This window comes from Impatiens glandulifera, chromosome 1, assembly GCF_907164915.1.
Source record: "Impatiens glandulifera chromosome 1, dImpGla2.1, whole genome shotgun sequence".
NCBI lineage: Eukaryota > Viridiplantae > Streptophyta > Magnoliopsida > Ericales > Balsaminaceae > Impatiens > Impatiens glandulifera.
In genome coordinates, this window is record NC_061862.1 from 138,307,628 (window position 1) to 138,326,892 (window position 19,265).

A 19,265-nucleotide genomic window follows, 5' to 3' on the forward strand; every position below is an offset into this window, starting at 1 on the left:
ATATATATATATATATATATATATATAGATATATATATATAGATATGTGAATAATTGAAAATATCTATAAAATTAAATTAGTAAATAATCCTAACGTCTCATTTCATAAACGCGTAATAAAATTATTTAATGCAATCAATTGCATTTGAAAAGTTTGAACATATGCATTTGATTAAAAAACTTTTCATTTGCATGATATTAATTAATTCATTTAATTCATTAATTCAATTAAAAATATTATTCAAATATACCAATTTATTTTCATGCCAATTAAATGCAATTTGAAAATAAATTACGACCCGTTTAGATTAATAAGAACTAATAACAAAAACAATTTTATACATGATTTATCGATGTATCATAAATATACTATATTTTGTAATTTATTTTATTGTGAGACACTCACTAATTCGATTTTATTCATATTTTCCTTTATACGATGGAAACATCTATGTTCTTATAATATGATTAGAGCTTATGTCATAAAAAGTTGATAGTTTAATGTTTCACAATTATAAGTGTAGACTATGATTACGATATCCAATGTCGAATTGTTGTCTTAAACTTTTTTATATTAGTGTTTATATTGTATAACAGTTTACAATAATAATTCGTAAACAATAAATCCGATGTCGTCCAGCGGTTAGGATATCTGGCTTTCACCCAGGGGACCCGGGTTCGATTCCCGGCATCGGAATTATTACATTTTTGTAGAGCGTTCTTGCATATGGTTTGTGAGGGATAATACATAAGCATATGGTTTGTGAGGGATACCATAGAGAGATCGAGTAGGACATCTTTTAGGATAATACATACCACAAATATAAATTTTCTATACGCGACCAAATCATTTTTGAAAAGAGTTCAATACCCTTGCCCTTTTCTAGAGCATTTTCGAGGACGGTGAATCATTCGTCCAAGAAGATCCAATCATAACCGGCAACAATAAAAACTCACCGATAGCGTATAACCCCTATTTAGAGTGCCCACAATTATTGTCGTAGAGAAAAAAAATACCAGTTTAGAGTTTTGGAGGATGTTTTACAGCCACCGTCCTCATTATATAGAGATGAATGTTCAAAATTTGGGAGGGAACTTTGATTGAAGAATGATGTTATGACATTGATATTAGGATAGATTCCTTCAAATAATAAACATTAGTCTTAAAATAAAGCTACAAAATCTACCTATAATCAGTTTTCTTAATAACAATATGTCACTATTTTGTTAGAAGTGTTTCAAGTTTTCAACATCATTGTCAAGTTCATATTTTACAACGTAAGGGTATTTTGTTGTACCGCCATCACGGTTACTATTGTCGATGTTTTGGATATAGAAATATCAAGACATTTGTCAACTACATTAATTAGCCTCGAAAAAAATGCAGACAGGGTGAAAAAAATGCTTCAGTCCATGAGACCTTTGTCATGAGCTCATGTTCGTGTTATCTTTCACCGATAACTTTAATGATTTATTGAATGTTCTCATTGATGACAGTTACGACGATTCCAATTTCGCTTCATTGTATGTATAGTTTATATCATTTAAAAATTTCAATTAATACTAACTTAGACTTTTGACGTGCTCTTTTTATGAGTGGTTTATGTCAACATATTCATAAGCAGATTTTTTCCCCTATTTTCTTTAGTAGAAAATAATGTCTTCTTCTCTGAAATCTAAAATAACATATGAACTCTTAGAATCAAATGGCGACTTCATCACCTAATTTTTCTTTTTCATATTCGATAAAGAACTTATATTTAGATCACTCATTGTCTTTGATAATATGAATTTTGTTTTGTCACCGAAGAAGGTGAATTTGGCGTTGTTTAGCGCTTTTGACGTCGTTCCTTTTGGTGTTTGACCCTCATCTCTAATCACATTTTTTCCATCTCCGAAATGACAATATTTTTTTCTAATGATGGAGAAATTTTCATTTATGAATTCTACCAATAAATTAGACTCCATGTTGTCTCATCATATTGTCATGTTAACGCTGATCACCGAAATTTGGAGAGATAAACACATATCCTTTTTTAGTATTTTTTAAACACGGGATAAAGTTTCTATTTTCTAAAACATATTCAAGTGCCTTTATCCCTAAAAGAAATTTTGTGGTTTTAAACAATTAAAAAAGAAACCTACATCCCTTGACGTTGCAAAAATAAACAAAAACTATTGATAGAACAAATAAAAAATTATATTATGGCTTATTAGCTCGGTTGGTTTAGAGAGTCATGCTAATAACATAAAGGACACAAGTCTCTAACCTGTATAGGCCAATGTTTATTAAAATAAAAAAAATCGCAAAAATACATGAACATTTTTTTTCAAAACAAAATATGAACTTCAACTTGAAGTGGGGTGGGTTTGGGTTGATTTACTATATTGAATCACTTATATTCATAAATAAAAGATTGAGTTGTCTTAATAAAATAACATTTCTATACAAAAAATGAAAAAAATAAAGTAGTAATCTCGTGATATGATTAGAGTTTATATGATAAAATAAGTTAGAATAACATCCCACAACTACAAGATTCAATGTCGTTCAACGGTTAAGATATTCGATGTCGTTCTTATATTTTGTTAGACTAGAGTTAGTGTCAAGATCCAATGATTTTTAAAGAATTGAACAAATAGCCATATGGGGTGAAAATCTCAAAACCATTCATAAATAATAAATTGGGTTGTCTTAATAAAACATCACTTGAAAAAATAAGATAGTAACCCTTGCGATATAATTAGAATAATTATATGATAAAAGAAGTTAGAATAACTTCCCACAATTATAAGATAGTTTCGATGTCCTGTAAGACTTGAGTTAGTGTTATCATATAGGCCAATCATATTTTTTTTATTTTTTTTACCACAATTGTTAAAGCAAAATATCAATTATCATCTTTTTTTTCTTTTTTCTTTTTCCTATTATTTTCACACATTACATATTTTCAAAGACATTCAAACTGTATAACAACAGTTTTGAATGTATATATTTAAAAAATACTTAATTTAAAACACAAATACATTCAAATTGGTAAAATCGTACACAAAGTTATGTTGTTATGATGCTATTTAAAAAAAAAAATCATCTTTATTCAAATTTTCTTCTATTACACATTTTTTTAGTCACAAATTTTCGTGCTATTTCGAAAATAATTCTCAAGTTAAAAGTTCGAGCCCATTTTAATGAAAGTAACTCAAATTCGAGCCTAAAATAATAATTGACAATTAAAAAAAATGATTTTTTTCACACATTATTATTATTTTAACTATTTAATTTATTCATTAAAACACTAAAATATATTCTTACCTTATTTCTATTAAATTTAAATTTTAAATATAAAAATGCATTTTAATCAACAATCATACCAAATTCTAAATAACCCACCTTTTATAAAAAAAACTATAAAAATCATAAAAAATTCAAGATCAAATCTACAACTTCTTTGTATTGGATATTGTATTACTAATTATGCATAATTAATTTGGTGCATGAGTATTTGATCACATGCCACAATCAACAATTTTATACTCATGCATGTGTGGACATTCAATTACCAATAATAACTAAATTAGTAAATTACACATGACTTCAACATGATACTAGTAGATATTGACCAAAAAAGATTAATGTATCTAGTCTTGGAAAAACAAGATAATTGAATATTAAAGTAACCAATTTGTTTTCTTGAAGAACATAAAATAAGGGATGTTAGGTAAAAGGGTAACATTGCTTTCTCAAATGAGAAGAAGATAAAAAATGAATTATACAAATGTTCCTAAAACTAATTACTCACGGATCGAGATAGCACGTGTGGACAAACATTTACATTAATTTCCGCGAATTGTCATTTTTTTATTGTTTGTCTTGGGATTTGAATAGGTTAAATGTCAAAGACCAAAAGTCAATTATCCCGTGAAACCATGGCCGTTGCCGGCGGTTCAACATTATTAGGGACTTGTTCGATTTTTGGGTTTTTTATTTATGTAATTTTGTTATAAATTATTTAAAATTGAGGTTTTAGGGTTATTTGGATAAAAAGTTGTTATAGTTAATAATTTGAATGTTATAATTAATAAAAAAAAGGTATATAATTAGATAATGATTCATCTCAATAACTCAGAACAAATAAAACCTTAGGTTATATTATTTTACTTATGTTTTATCACCATAAATAATTTTATGAATATCTAATGCGACTAAATTATATATTCACATTCTCACATAACTCTGGTTTGATGTTGATTAATCGAAGATATTTAAGTGATATTTTTAATTACAAATCTTGTTTGATTAAAAAGTTTTTTTTTTTTTTTGAATTTTTAGCAGTTTAAATTACTTTTCTTTTATATTTAAATTTTATATAAAAATAAAATAAAAATAATTTAATATTTTAATTTATAAATTGAATGTTTTAAAATTGAAAATATATATATTGAGATAATTGATCAGTTTTAGATAAAAAAACTTAAAAATAAATTCACATCAAAATAGTTCAATAGATAAAACAACACTAGTTAACTTTGATTTTCCTTTTCACAATAACTTTAATATATATTTTTAAATGGTACATTTAATAAAACATAGTAACAATGATTGAAAGAATAATTTTTAAAGTTGAAAATAATATGATGAAGGGTCAGTTTCTAGTTAAAAAAAAATAAAAACAAAACTAATATATACACAGATTCTATACCACTTATGAAAGGTAAGTTTTATAAAAATGGTATAAACTTGATACAAAATTGCTTCCATAATTCTAGTCTAGATATGTGTAAACTTTTTAAAAGTTAGTTTGTGGGAGATTGTGTTAAAATAAATAGTTATGTAATGAAATTAATGTCATTGACGAGTTAAGAAGATTTATAAACTCTCCGTCGAGGTCGGATTGGCATTGTTAGTAAATTGCTCGATATAAAGAGGAAGAAATTGAGCCATGCCAATGAAGTAGAGCTAAATTATTCTTTGTGATCTCTAACACGTAAGCAAGAAATAATGTGATTAGTTTGATCTCGATGGAGGGGGAAAATTCATTATGTGAACTAGAAATCTCTACGAATATTGTCAAATTGTATAAATGTTTGTTTGAGGAGTCATTTAAGGTTAGACATAAATTAAATGATATTATTTTTGATTCAATTAGTACAGCGCAAAAAGATATGTTGGAGACTCGTTTTTCGACGGATGAGATTGTTGAGGTCATTAAGGGTGCATAAATAATAAAATGTCGGGATACAACAGGTTTACTTTGATTTTTTTAAAAGGCATGACCTTTTCTTAAGACTAGAACTATGGAAACAATTGATCATTTTTATCGTTTCTCATAATTTGATAAGAGTTAGAACTGTACTTTGATATGTCTCATTTGTAAAGCTCAAGGGGCTATTGATGTGAAGAACTATAGACCTATTAGTCTTGTTTCATTTTTTATAAGATTATCGCAAAATATTTGGTCAACAGGTTGAGGAAGGTGTTAAAGATAGTCATATCTAGTAATTAGATGACGTTCATCAAATTGTAAATCTATGATGTTGTATTAATAGTCAATGATTGTATTGACTCAACTAATTCAAAAGGTGACAAATTTGTTTTTGTCAAGTTAGACATCGAAAAAACTTATAATCACGTCAATTGAAATTTTGTTTGATGTAATGGACATAATGAGAATGAGTGCAAAGTGGATTGACTATATTAGATTTTACCTTCTTACGGTTAAGTTTTTTATCATTATTAATGAGAGTTCTCAAGGATTTTTCGAGAGCTCCCGAGAGATTAGATAAGATGATCCAGTATTTCCTTTCTTATTCATTATTATTATAGAAGTCCTCTAAAAAATGATAATTCTCGCAAAAAACTCGAGACTCATCCGTAGAGTGAGTTGTGGGTCAAGAAGATATCATTTTGTCATATCACATTTGTTTTCCGCTAATGACACACTATGTATAGAAATTTACCTATAAGAATTTTAAGCACATTCTAGATATTTTATGATTATTCGGTGAATGTCTTGGTTTTTGAGTTAATCTTAATAAGTCAAACATTTTTTTTCTTATATTTAGTTTCGAATAGAAGAAGGATGGGGTTGAAAAATGTGTTTGGGGTTCAAAATTGGTGGTCTTCCTTCAAACTATTTTGGTATGCTATTAGGTCATAAATTTTGATCTAAGATCTCTTCAAACTCGATTATCACTAAAATAAAATATATAATGTTTAAATGGAAAAACAAAATAATCTCAAAAGGGTGTTGACTAATCCTCATTAAGTGTGTTGTCATCTATGTCCACATATACAATGTCTTTATTCATTCTTTTTAAGAGTGTGGCAGTGAAAATTGAGAGAATAATGTGTATTTTTTATGTGAATCTTTTAACTCATCGTTTTTTCATCTAGTTAGTTGAGATAAGGTTAAATATTTTAAAGATCAAGATATTGTTTTCTTTAATAAGCATCTTCTATCAAAATAGTGTAGTAGATTTGTAACGAAGTCGAATAGTCTTTGGACATCGATGATCAGATGTATGGTCATAATTGATCTGGTTGGTCACTAAAATGTCTAATTATTTAGCGGCGTGTAGCATTTAGAGGGAAATTTATTTTATGTAGAAAATTTTTATGAACAGTTTAGATTCATTGTGGGGGATGGTTCTTCGATCAGTTTTTAGGACGACATTTTGTCTAGTGTCAAAAGTGTAGTAACGACGTATCATGAGCTTGATTCCATTGATACGTGTAAATATGTCACATCTAAGGACATGTTTGATCTTTGGTCTAGTGATTTCATAACTAAATTAAATATAGAAGGAGATTAAACATTAGAGAGAGTTCATCCCACAATATAATTTTACTTTTTGTAGGATGATATGTGTATGAAAAAAGGTTGTGTTATGATTAGTCGTACGCGTCATTAGAAGGTTAAATCAATAACTCACTTACTTTTGCATTGTTGAGAGATGACTAATATTTGAAGTATTTTATGGAGTATTACTGAGATTCATTGGGTGATGTCTGAGTTTTTGGGTAGTTGCTCAAAAGTTTTGATTGATGCGGCTGATATAATAGACCTATATATTTGGGTTACCGTCCTAATTATTTTTTAGTGTACTATCTGATTGGAGAGAAATCGTTTAACTTTCAATGATCGTAGTCCTTTGATGCGTATTATTAAAAATGTTATTAAATGACGCTTTTTGATATTTATTCTGGAAAGTCAGTAGAGTCGGTCGGAGGAGTTAATTATTTTTCTTAAGAACTTACGAGCTCGATAACCTATTGAGTAACATTTTTTCATATAATGTTTTATCCGTTGTGTTTAAACATTTTTTTTTATTAATTTTAATATACATCGACTATTTAAAAAAAATTTAACAAGTTCATCTAAATCCTAATTATTAAAGGTATGAAATTTAGAAATTTAAATCATTCTTATATATAAGATTTTATCAAATTTTTGATTTTTTTTTTTCTCATTTTTTCCCTCCTATTTTCTTCTTCTTCGTGACCTGAAGGTTCTTTTATTAGTTTATAGGCAACCCAAACTCAGGATTTCAGCCTCAGATAGTTGATTTCAGCAAGTCCTCCATTTCAGCTTTCAGCTAGTCCTCCATTTCAGCTGAACATTAATAACTGATTGCATAAGGACTGAGATCTATTATCTTAGGTCTTCGATTTTGGCTTCGTAGGGCCAGGGGAAATAACGCCTGTTTTTCCAAACATCCATGTTGTTGACTTGAAGCTTACGCGAGGAAGATGACAAAGCACTGACGACGGTGTAATGTCTACCGGAATGGATAAGGTTGGATCCGTGGCTGGAACTGACAAGGGGAGGGCAGGGCCGGCCCTGGTAAGCCTAGCAAGTGCTAAAGGCAGAACATTTATTAAATTAAAGAAGACAATTATAGTATTTTTAAACATAAATAGATCTAATTTAGTGATTTATAATGTAAACAAAAATATTTTATCTAGTGAGTTCTAACCTCACCAAAATCTTTTATTTTTTTTAGTTGTCAAAATTGACGTTTTTTTTAAGTTGTCAAAATCGGTTTGTCTCAGATCTTAGGTTATTGTTGTTTCTGTTTTTAATCGGTTATTCTGGTTCCATAACTTTAGAGCGGGTTTGAGGAAGTGGTTTTTTTTGGTTTTATTTGAGCTTTTTCAAAAAAAAATTTGTTTGATTAAAAAGTAAAAAAAATGGTTTTATTTATTTTTGACTAAAATGCCTTTTATCTCTATATTTTTATTTAATAATTAATTTATATTAAAAAAAAAGTAAAGTGTAATTTTGATATTTTAAGAGATAAATAGATGAATTAGATTAATGATGTGAATAATTTTTATGAGTTTTATTCCAATAACCCATTCATCAAATAAGCCTTATAGTAGTTAACCCAATTATTGAAGTTGCCAAATATAAGCATGATGTGAGATTTTTTATTTTTTATTTTTTATTTTTGTCTTGTTCTCTTGTGTTTTTTCAATTTTGTGTCATCATTTTTGTTTAATTAATCAAGTTTGTTTGTATTGTTTAGAGTTGTGTCTCGATTCTATTCATTTTGATTGCATTGGATATGGAGTCATGTTCATATTTGATCGGTTTTTGACACATTGTTCTCAGGTCAGCGGTCTAGTTGATCATCAGTTGATTCCAAACAAATAAGAGAGTTAAATCTAATTTATGTAATTAAAATCAAATTATTCAAAATAATTCTAAAACCATGAATATAACTCTTGAGAAATATGTTAAATAATTTTAATAATCATGATTGCAATAAAATATATAAGTTTAGAATCTCAATTTAATTATAATTTAATGAATAAAACAAATTTTTGAATAGAAAAGTATACAAGTTGCACTAGGATTTACATCGCAGGTTCATAGTGAGACGATGTTTTGACGATACTAGAGGTTTCGGTTGAACTTTAAAAGAGTAAAAGCTCGTCCCATATTGTCAAATATATGAGTCACAAAATTATAGTTGTAGCATAAACTTCTTCTTAACTCTAATCTTCAATGAAATTGGTTCCTAGGTGTGAATAGATGATGCCTACCAAATTTTATTATATTTTCAAATAAAATGATCAAATACCATATAAAAATGTTGAAATAATCAAGTGTTAAACTTTAGAGGATTTGTTTTTTCAACAAACTAAATTAGATATATCAAAGACAAGCTCTGCTGCAGATTTTCCAACATTAAAAACAACATCAACATTGATCAATAAATTCAATAATATATCATATTGGAGGGTTATCACTGCCAACCATAAACCCGGTCAGCAAAATCCCCATTATTTTTTTAATCTAAAGTTTTCAGGTTCTTCTCAACTAAATTCTTATAGGTTGTCAATAATTTTATAAAATTATATTAATTATAGAAAAAGAGCTCAACTAATATAACAAATCTTCTTACATATGGTGCAATATAACTGCAACAAGTGACACAAATAAGTGGATTTCCCAGCCTCTTAAGGTCCTGAGTTTGAGTTCGTCAAACGACACAGTTATAATGGTTGAGTGTGTTTACGGGAAATAACCGAACTCCATCCCAAAAAAATCAATTAAAAAATGTTTCTCCTGGTAAACAAATTAGAAATGGTGGTGGAAAATCAAGCAACTGATCAATTAAGTAGCTAATAATACAACATCAAAGGCTATTTAACAACACAAAAATGGAGTATGAACTTTTAGTATTTTTTTTACTGTCATGTTGTTTTTAATCAAATCGGTTTTAGTAAGAATCAAATTTTTAAGTTTGTTAGGGAATATCATCATTTACTTTAATTAGTGATGATGACACAATTTTTAAATTTGTAAGCCATTAAATTAGTTTATAATAAAAGTATTTATCTTGAATTATTTATGTTAAAATGTTAATGTGAAATACTAATTTTGATCATTTTAATATATTAATAATTTTTTAGACCCATCAAATCAAAATTAGTAAAAGATGTCGTTAGTTAATTAAGCTTAACCGAAATCATTTACTTTTTTTTTTTAATGTTATTGAACATTTGTTGTAATGTTATTGATTAGAAAGTTAGCATTACAATTATTTTGTATACTAAAAAGTATGATTAATTTTAATGTTAGGTTAATTAGTATTATAAGATGATGTATGCTTAATGTGTACTTAGTTTGGTCTTTTGTATTATTTAGTTGACTTTTTTTTTTTGTCTTTGATTAAACAATTGTTCAAAATTTGGTAGTACCATATATGCTTAGTTTTATAGTTGTTGTTTGGATTGTTTTATTTTTATTTTTTATATATATTACATCGTTAAATCTTTGTCTTTTGGTTGATTTTATCTCATAATTTGAAAGTGTTTTGGGAAACATTTTGGAGATATGTAATAGTGAGTTATACAAAAGATTTATTCCTCATAATTTGAAGATATCCCTCATATTAAGTATAATTTGAAGATGAAAATAATTTGGAAATATTTTAAAGATTTTTGTAATAGTTCAAACTTGATAGATTTTGTGTATTTAGTGAACATATAATTTTGAGGACTTTATTATTAACATTTTTAAGAGATCATTGAAGCTGACATTGTCTAGATAATTTCAAACTTTTTCATAGTCATATTAGATAAGATAAACTCCACTATAGTATCGACATTATTTTCAAAATCAAAGTCTTAAGTTTGTTATCACACCTCCTTATATTTATTTACAAAGTTATGACAAAAGTGGAGACAACAAATTTCAACCATTTATGTACAATCTCAGAAGCTAAGGGTATTCATTAATTCATCTAATGTATCTCAAAAGTTTCATACCATATATTCTTAATGGAACATTAAGATAAAAGAGTAAGAGCACTTATAAACTAAGACAAATTTACTTTAGGGTTAAGGGTAGACTTAAAACTATAAAAAAAACAGCAATATAATTTTTTAAGGTTAAAATTGTGTAATGACTGTAATTTTTAATCTAATTCAATATATGTTTCTCAAGTTTTTAAAAAGAGGCGAAGACCTGATTTAACCGTTTCATCCATAATTTTCTTTCATTTTCTTCAAACTTATCCTAAATGTTTTACAACCCTAACTGTAATTTCTGAATCAATCCTTACTTATCAGAATACAATCTTAATGATCACTCCCATTAAAGAATTTAATAGATAGAGAAACAAACTTCTGTAATTTGGACTTTCAAAAGACAACTCTTCTTCTCCTCTTATGAAGTTTGTCCGAAATCCTAAAACAGACTTTCTAGAATCAAAGTTGCCAACCATATCCGAGCCCTTGTACCCAAGTAGAATAAGCACGTCACTACCAAAATATAAGCACACTTTTAAAGTACCTTTCAGATATCTCAATATCCACTTGACTACTTCCTAGTGCTCTTTTCTCGGATTTGAGAGAAATCTATAAACAATACCAACTAAATGAGTGATGTCCGGTCTGGTGCAGACCATATCGTATATCAAGCTCCCAACTGCATATGCGTATGGAACATTCCTCATCTCCGCTTCTTCTTTCTCACTTACCGGACATTACTTTGTAGAAAGTTTGAAATGAATCGTAAGTGGAAAGTTAACTCATTTTACTTTACTCATGTTAAATCGTTTAAGAACCTTCTCGATATAGTTTTTTTGAGATATTCACAACCTCCTATATTTATATCATGCAAGATCTTTATTCCAAGAATCTTCTTCGTTGACTTTAAGTCCTTCATTGCAAAAGATGCTCACCTCTACTTTTAGTTTGTCAATCTTGGCAACATCAAAACCAATGATCAACATGTCATTGACATATAACAAAAGATGATGAAGTCGTCATCTTAGTATTTTTTTCAATAAACATGCAGTGATATAATGCAGTCTTACTATATCCATGACTCATCATGAAGGAGTCAAATTTCTTGTGCCACTACCTCGGAGCTTGCTTGAGTCTGTACAAGCTCTCTTTTTCAACTTGCACACAAGTTGTTCATTGCCTCTGACTTTGAATCCATCAGGTTGCTTCATATAAATCTCTTCTACCAATTCACCATGAATAAAAATAGTTTTTACATCAAATTGTTCCACTCTAAGTTAGGGAATGCAACCAATCCTAGTGGAACTCAGATGGAGTAATTCTTTACCACCGGAGAGATTATTTCTCAAAGTCGATCCCTTTCTTGAGTTTTTCTTTCCTTGAGGTAACTTTACCAAGTCATACGTGAGGTTATTATGTAAGGATTGTATCTCTTATTGCATGAATTCCAACCACTTGTTCTTGTCATTAACTTTGACTACTTCTTGGTAAGTTTATAGTTTTTCCCCATTTGTGATCAATATATACTGACCGGAAGGATATCTAACAGAGGTTGACTCTCCTTATTATATATCCTCAAAGGTTGTTGAACTGATATCGATGTACTTTCTTTCTCAATGTGTTCAACTGGCCCATCGTCGTTAACACCATCACCGTTGCCTTCTTGAGTGTCTCTCCTATGATCAAATCTCATGATAGGTGGAGTTGCATCCAAACTAACAGGAATTTCAGTAGAGGAACTAGCTTCTTTAGTCTTGTCACTATCATATGTAATACAACATCTACGATTCTCACGATCTTTTTCGTCATCGGATCCCATAACCTGTATTTGAACTCCCATGAAGACACAAGGATTTTCCTTATCGTCAATCTTCGATCTTTCAACTTTTGGGATATGAATGAACGCCTTGCAACTAAATACTCTCAAATGTTTGTAAGAGACATCTTTTTTGTTCCAAACCCTAATTGGAACGTCATTATTCAATATTGTTCTAGGAGAAATGTTTATCAAGTAAATTGTAGTTCTCGTTGTCTCCCCCCAAAACAACTTGAGTAACTTCGAATGAGACAAGATTCATCATATTCTTTCTTCAATCGTTTCATTCATTCTTTAAGCCACACCTTTGTATTGAGGTTTCTTTGAAGGTGTTTTCTTCAATATTATGTTGTGATCTCTATAATATTGTTCAAAACAGACCCTTGTATGCACCTCCGTTGTCTGACTTCACGTGTTGCAATTTCCTGCTTGTTTCTCTCTCAACTTTATCTTATAAATCTTTAAAACCTCTAACACATAGTATTTAGTTTTAAGAGCATAAAACCAAACATTTATAGAGTGATCATCAATAAATGTTACGAAATAATATGCTCCACCAAAATATTTTTCTTGAATAGAACAAACATCAGTATGAATCAAATCAAGAACATTTGATTTTTTATGCGGAGGGAGTATATGAAATACAAATTTATGTGTTTTTTCAGCTAAGCAATCATCATAGGTTTTCAAAGACATACTTTACAAACCGGTAAAATATTGTTTCCTAGCGAAAGCTTGAAGGCCCTTCTCACTGGCGTGGTCAAGTCTCTTGTACCACAAATCAATATCCACATCTTTTTAGATTTATTTTATCTCTCCCTTGTACAATTTATCTTGCATTACATACAACATGTTCGTCTTCGTTCCTCTAGTCATCACGAGCGAACCTTTAGTGAGTTTCCACTTACCTTTACCAAAATAATTCATGAACCCCTCATCGTCAAATTTTCCCGTAGAAATCAAGTTGAAGAGAAGATCTGGAACGTGCCTCAAATATCTGAATATCAATTTGCACCCGACTATAGACTCTAAGAAAATATCACGGATATCTACTATCTTTGATGAAATGTCATTACCCATTCGGAGATTGCCAAAATCTCCTCTCGAATAAGTAGAGAAAAAGTTACCATGAAAAGTAACATGAAAAGAAGAATCAGAATCAATCACTTAGTCACTATCTTGACTTATTAGATTAACACAACTATCCTCGTATATGACCCTCGTATATGGCGATGGTATTGCCCTTTATAACCGCATTAGTTTCTTTTTTACCATTTTGCCCTTCATTTTGCTTTTGTTTATATATTTGATATTCTCTCTTCATGTGCCCTATCTTGTTACAATGATAACACTTATGGCCACCACGAGACTTCAGTCTTCATTGATCGATTCATTCCTTTGTTTTCTATTGTGTGGAGATCTATTTTTTCCCCTTCCACACGACTCTAAATTACCTACTAGGGCTTTTGAAGTTGGTTCACATTTCTCTCTTCTTTTAGCCTCTTCGTTGAAAATACTATCTTTAACTATTTCCATGTTAATAATACCATTTTTCGTTGAATTGCTCAATGAAATCACCAATGTTTCCCAATTGTCTAGTAACGAGCTAAGTAGTAAAGCGTGAAGCTCATCATCGAGATTCATATTCATCGATGTCACCTAATTCACCAAGTCAATAAACTTTCTAGTGTGTTCTGTCATACTCCCATAGTCTATGTACTTCAAGTTCACGAGTCGCCAAATTATTATTTCCTTTTCCTAGAAAACCTTTCTCGAGCATGACTCCAACTTTTTCCAAAGAAATTGTGTGTCATTCTCTTCTGTAATATGGTGAAAATGTGTAATAGCTGTAAATAGAAAAGACAAATTAATAATATATATATATATATATATATATATATATATATATATATATATATATTTGGATAAGTGCATGAGTGACACCTCAAATGACCACTTAAGTTTAAATATATATGGGTAAAAGTTCTATTTTAATAATTTTTAGCAGAGAGAAAGTAGAGAGGGTGAAAGAAGAGAAAGAAATGTGTTCATCATATAAGAGAAGTTTGGGAAGAAAAGAGTTTAGGGCTTAGTTGAATTGGTGCATCTACGGGTTAGTTGGTTAAAGGTAAGAAATCTACTCTTACTACAGTTTAGTTTAGTTATATATATATATATATATTGTTTCAAGATGGAACATTTTTATTCAAAATGAGTTTATAAAAATATGGATAAAAAATGCATGTATTTGTTGATGATAAATTTTGAAATAATTTTATAAAATAATAGTTTATGATAGATGATTATGAAATAGTTTATGATAGTTGATTTTGAAATGACTTTTGATAAAATGAGGGTTTATGATAGATGATTTTGAAATGGCTTTTGATAAAATGAGGGTTTATGATAGATGGTTTAGAAATGGCTTTTTGATAAAATGAGGATTTATGATAGATGATTTTAAAATGGCTTTTGATAAAATGAGGATTTATGATAGATGATTTTAAAATGGCTTTTGATAAAAGAATGGTTTGTGATAAATGGTTTTCAAAAAAGTTTGAGCTTCTTATTTAGACAATGAAATGGAATACAATATACTTGGACTTAAAAATTAAGTTTTACATAATTATGAAGATTTTGGACTATTTTTATTACTTTGAACTTGATTTTGTAATTATTTATCTAATAATTGACTATTTGTGCCTCGAATGTCATTTATACCGGTTAATACATTAACGCAAGACCTTTATGTCTTGGTTGATGGTTATTACATCAACGTAAGATTTTTATGTCTTGGTTGATGACTATTGCGTCAATGCAATACCCTAGTCTTGATTGATGGCTATTGCGTCTATACAAAACTTTTATGTCTTGATAGATGGATTATATTAAGTTATCACCGTATTACAATCACTACATTGATCCTAGAGCTATTATAAGTATATATTAGTTAGGAGGACGATTAGGAAGAAGACGATATATATTTAGACTAGTCGGTAAAAAAGTTTAACACTCTATTTTGTATTAGTATAGATGTATGAAAAGATATGTCAAATATGAAAAGATATTTTTTTGTAAGAATGTGATATGTCATCATCTATTTTGGACTAATGTTGAAGGTCTTAGTCTATGGCAAAAAACTTTTGATGATGAATGAAGATATTAGTCTATTATGTCGATGCTAAAAGATTTTTGGTTAGCCTAGCATGTTATGTATGGCTAATGACATGCGACGACTGCAGACCTCATTTGGTTTGGTTTGGGGCGTGACAAAATGTTTTGGTCAACTCACTTCCTGATCGCAGCAACTGCTTTCCAATTCAAGATTTTCCAATCTTCATCGATCATCGTGTCTGATTTTGTCGTGCCTTGTACAAGCCGAAACAAATCTCTACAAATCAGTAAATATATAATCTTGCATTTTTAGACCGAAAAGTTCGTCGATGTTAGATTAATCATCCCGATCGAATTCTACTCATCCATTTGGCACACAAGAAATTTTATTAGTCTATCAAAATTCTCTAATACCACTTGTTGGGAAAAATCTTTTCAATAACAACTGCGTAATAACTTTATTTTCCCTCTTTGTATGGCACAACGAGATAATCAAAATAAAAAACTAAATAACAAGAAATAAAATCAAGCACACAAAGACACGTCGATTTTAGCATGAAAAATTCAACAAAGATAAAAAAAACTACGGGACCGCAGGACCTTAAAAGAACATTCACTATATTGTAGTGAGTTACACAAAAGACTTCTCTAACACCCTAGAAGTTCACTAATACAAAATCTCATCAAAGTGGAATACTCAAACGAATATCTGAGAGAAATCCAAACAAAGATTTAGACTAATTAAATTGTAGAAAACTTTGCAATGATTCAGCACATGTCATTCTCGTTGAAACTCTAAATATCTAACCCTTATTTTTATTTATTTCTCTTTGTGTGTGGTTTTCTGTATTTCTCTAGAAACTCTTGTTACTTATTATATAGTTTAGTATAGAATAGAATAATAATATAAGATATTATATATATTATTAATTAAGCCAATGAACCGGTCACCCCCATCACCTATCACATTAGTAATGTTGGACCCAACAAAATCAACCAGATGATTCTAGACTATATTCATTGAACCTTAGAAAAAATGTTGATGAAGAAAGGTATAGTACAAATGAAACATGAAACGATTTCCCTTACAAGAAATAATCCACTAACTAGTAACATAAACTAAGCTAAGGTAGACAAATGGAACTAAATTTAAAACCAAGAAAATTTTGGAATTTTTCAAGATATCTTTTTAAGATTTATCATTTCTTATACATTCTATTTTCTTTATATCATTATCATTATAAGCATCAAATCATTTATTTCATCAAGTAATTTTCTTAGTAATAACGACCAGAATTATTATACCCTGTCGACAATGTTCATAATTCTTACCAATAAAATTGTATGAACCTTTTCCGTCGGCTATCCTAATCGCATGTAACAATAAATATGTGCAATAAAAACCAACTATAATTATCATTGATATTGCTCATTTTCACTTCCAACCGAGTTTTGTCTATGGTTTTCAATGGTAAAAGGGCAGTATTTACTGTTTATAATAACATTTTTTTTACTAATATTGATGTACGATGTGAATGATAATTTTTTTTTTAACTATGACACCCACCACTATGGTGGGTAATGTGAATGATAAAATTAATGAAAGAGATTATGATTATTTAAATTAAATTCAAATAATAAAAAATCAAGGCCTTATTCTCAAACATACCATAAGAGATTAACTAAATGCCAATGAAATGAATATTTGTAAATTGAATTATTATAACAAATAGGAAAATTATCAAATTTTATATAACTTCACAGTTAAAATATTCAAAATGTAAGCTAGTCAAAACTTCGACAAACCATTTGTGGACTATATTAGAATCGTCGCTAATTAAACGCCAGTAAAACACAGCGGGTAACACTTCATGAGGAGCTTTTATGCGTCGCTAAATGTATTTTTGTGTGCTGACATAAGTAATACATGATATATATTGCATCAATCTGTACGGTTGAAACTCAAATTCCACATGTATGGACCACAAAACTAACCACGAATTCTAAAGAAGCTCCCAATTTACCAACTCATGACCGGCCACCCATTTCTTTACCAATACTAACAAATTGTTGACAAAGCTTCGGTTAATTTTCAACCGAAAACTACATACACACCGTACCAATACAAATTTCAAATTGTACAAAAGGTGGATGTGTCGTTGTTAGAAGAATTTATACCCATGAAAATTATAAACTAAATAAAGGTCGCAATTAATCAAACTAGAAGAAATTAGCAAGCAATGTTAGTCCATGGAATTAATCCCACTTATAATAGAAAGGTCTTGCATGAGAGGGACAATCAAGTATTTGTTTTTCTCAGAAGATTATAGATTTTATTTAGTTCAACCAATATTGTTTAAATTAAATAAGAATATCAATGTATACTTATTTGGAAAAACATAAATTTTGTTTATGTTTCGTTCACGAGTTCGAAAACTTTTTATGTTTTATCACTAAATTAATTATAAGTAACTATCGTATCTCAGTTTATTAAACCAATATAAAATGAAAAAAAAAATAAGAGAGGAAAGAGTAACATTTTTCATTGGAGTAAATAGACATTGACATTGAAGACTAATATGTCATTGGAAATAATTGCATGTACTAATTTTATGTCTCATAAGTCTACTAACTTTGACAAACAAGTATATCATACAATAAATTAAGCCATCAATTGATTACTCCTCCATTCAATCATCATTTGTGAAATAATTAGCACTCTCTTTCATTAATCCATTATAAACACGAAAATATAATTTATTATAAGTTCATCAATATGTAGAAGAGGTCAAAACAAAATCTCAATAATTAGGCGATATGAAGTCAACTTGTATATTGGTTATCTTCCCATAATAATCATATGTATGAAGAAACTTTTAATTTCTTTACGTATGTAATAGTTCACATCGCTATGAATCTTATGTATTTCTCTTTTTTGTTTTGATTTAACTGTCTCCTTTTTCTCCACGATGAACAATCACTTATACAGTTTTCTTAAAATGTTTAATCTCATCTTCACGAGTTATTACTGCTATTACTCTACACTTAAATAAGTCATTGCAATGATTTATGCCACAAATAGTTTTGTATTATGACTACTTCGTTATATGAGGCTGCATATTAGGAGTTTACGTATGACGATTTTGAGATGGATCCTACGACCTTTGGAAGAATACCGAGAAATACCTCTACTAATTAGAATATGCCTTTTTTAATATCAAAAGTTCTTGTTATTCTGGATACAATTGACCATTTATGCACCAATTTTGGACAAGAGACTCATGGTTAAGGAGCTATCAAGAGGAGGTTTCCAAGGACCCTCAAGAGAGGCACATGCGCAGTGAAAAAGTCCTTTTATGCGAAAACAATTGTTTCGAGTTTGGAAAAATCAATGAGAAATTTCATTAGTATTGTTGAAAAGTTTCTTTCTGAGCTTCATAAAACACAAATAAAAATGATGCAATGATTGTTAAAAAACTCTTAGCCAAAGAAATGCAAATAATTTATAGTGGTGTCTAGGCTTAAACCCTCACTTTGGCCTTCCCTATATCTATTAATTAAAGTTAAGAGATT

The 19,265-nt window shown here is 29.1% G+C and overlaps 1 non-coding gene across 1 annotated transcript; it reads left to right on the forward strand.

The window, feature by feature from the left end:
* Nucleotides 1-625: 625 nt before the first annotated feature.
* On the forward strand, nucleotides 626-697 carry TRNAE-UUC. Its single transcript has one exon. It is a non-coding gene; the product is annotated as a tRNA-Glu (tRNA).
* The last annotated feature ends 18,568 nt before the right edge of the window (nucleotides 698-19,265 follow it).